A 2,381-nucleotide genomic window follows, 5' to 3' on the forward strand; every position below is an offset into this window, starting at 1 on the left:
AGAAGTTGACTACCGCCCCCACCACCATTCTTGGATCCCTTCAATCTTTCCTCATGAATCTTCAAGGACCCAACAGTTTCTTCAACAGACATTTGCTCAATGTTCCCAAACTGTTCGATCGTCGAGGCTATTTGTAGGAATTTTGTTGGTACAGCTCGTAACAACTTCTTTACTACATAGCTCTCCGGAACCTCTTCTCCAAGAGCTCTAATGTTTGTCACCAGACCATTGAGTTTCATACAGAACTCGTCAATTGGCTCTATCTCACTCATATTCAATGACTCAAACTCCGCCTTCAGAGTTTGTATCCTAGCCGTTTTCACACGATCCGCACCGAGACACATGGTTTTAATCGCATCCCAGGCCTCTTTTGCTGTGTTTTTCTCCGCCAGTGACAGCAAAATGTCTTCAGGTACGCCTTGGTAAATGACTGCCAATGCTACCTTGTCAGTTCTTTCTTCGACCGGTGACTTAGGGTTCTTAGGTTCAATAGCATCCCACACACCATGTGCCTGCATATTCACCTTCATCTTCATAGACCATGAAGCATAATTACTCTTAGCCAACATCGGATAACTCAGACCCACTCCACCTTCTTTTATTTTGCTCGATTCCATCTCAGTAGCTTTCGGCATATATTTTGGCATTCACCACGCAACCTTGCTCTGATACCAAATTCTTGAATATAAGAATGCCCTCCTGATATATATGTAAAGCTAACAGTAAGTTTGAAACGAGAAAAACAAAGTGCAGCTAAGTTCTTGATCTTTTATTTCACTGCAGCATCACTAATATATATCGAATACAGAGATAAAACTAGATGCAAGAAAGAAGGAACTACTTTCCTATAACTACTCCACTATCTAATATTATTCAAAGAGACTCCTAATATGACTCCACAACTACATGACCAAGTCATAACTAGCTGTTAATACAAAACAAACTAACGTAAACATAAACAAGCTTATTCAGACAAGCTTATGATTAAAGTCAACATGTAGCACCAGGGTTTGGAAAATGAAAGTTCAGCTAGCAGAGTTGGAAACCAAATGACGAACAAGGATCTGCAAAAGTAGCTAAATAGCTTAAAAATAGATGGAACAGTCCTATCCTATTTGAGACCTTTAGCACTGCACGATCTGTTTTGTACAATAAAACCTTACACAATATATTTTATATATGAAAAGCTTCCTAAATGAATAATTTTTTTGGGTACCAACCATTACATGAATGTCTTCTTCATTCCAAGAAATAAGTAAATATTTCTTGATTTTAAAGATATTCAATTATGGAAAATGGCCAAAAAAAAACAATTCCTAACAGCATACCATACAGTACTTAGGATCCTTTCACCCAAAAATATTAACCGCTTAATTGTACACTGAAAAGTAAAATAATACTTATAATGTCTTATATGCTGCTCTACGCTAGACCTTTTCAATAATTGGACAACCAAAATTTTACAACAGAGATATAGCAATGAAGAGAAAGGAAGGTTACCCGTCTTAGTTGCACAGGCTTAATTTTGCTTCCGGACCAACTAATTTTTAACAGTATTCTTACTTTCGACCAATAATTTTTTTGGGCTCCATAGTTGAATTTTAGCTTCTCTAGATCTCATTTGATTTTCGGTTAATCAAGTAAAGATTCACTTTTGTAGATACTTAGTATTTCCTTTGTATATTTTTTGACACGGATTTTTAAATTTATTACATAAATAATAATTTAAAGGGAAATTATGAGTAGTACCCTCTTGGTATTAGCTTTAATGTTATTATTAGACATTTTTTACTTCTAAGTGGTACCATTATATAATTGGATTGATCGATCTAATATCACTCTATCAAACAAACGTTAATCGAACGTTATAAAATTATGAATTAACTTTTGTGTGGTACCATTTCCCCTTACTAAAATCATATAATTGTTCATAATTTTCACAATTTATCTATATATTTCCCTATAAATTAATTAATTAATTCTCTTAATATTAGTATTTCATATATATGTCTTAAGTTATCAATTAGTTTTGTGCCAAATTTTATAATACACTCTAATTAATTAGAAAATGTTCAATATATATATTTCTTTGTATTTCACCTAATATTTCAAAATAATTTAAAAAATTATTATTATTTAAAATTATATACAATAAAATACATAAATTATAAATACTAAAAGAATTTGAAATAACCCTATTTCTTATTTTTTTTATTTCAATTATTTATTTTTACTAGAAAACTTTAAAAAATAATTTTTGTCATTAATTTTACATGAGTGTCAAAAAATGAAACGACCTATCTATATTCAAAATATAAATTTATCCAATGAGATTACGTATAAAACGAGATTATATATAAAAATCCGACATTTAACAATTA

The sequence above is a fragment of the Apium graveolens genome, chromosome 4 (assembly GCF_009905375.1).
Source record: "Apium graveolens cultivar Ventura chromosome 4, ASM990537v1, whole genome shotgun sequence".
NCBI lineage: Eukaryota > Viridiplantae > Streptophyta > Magnoliopsida > Apiales > Apiaceae > Apium > Apium graveolens.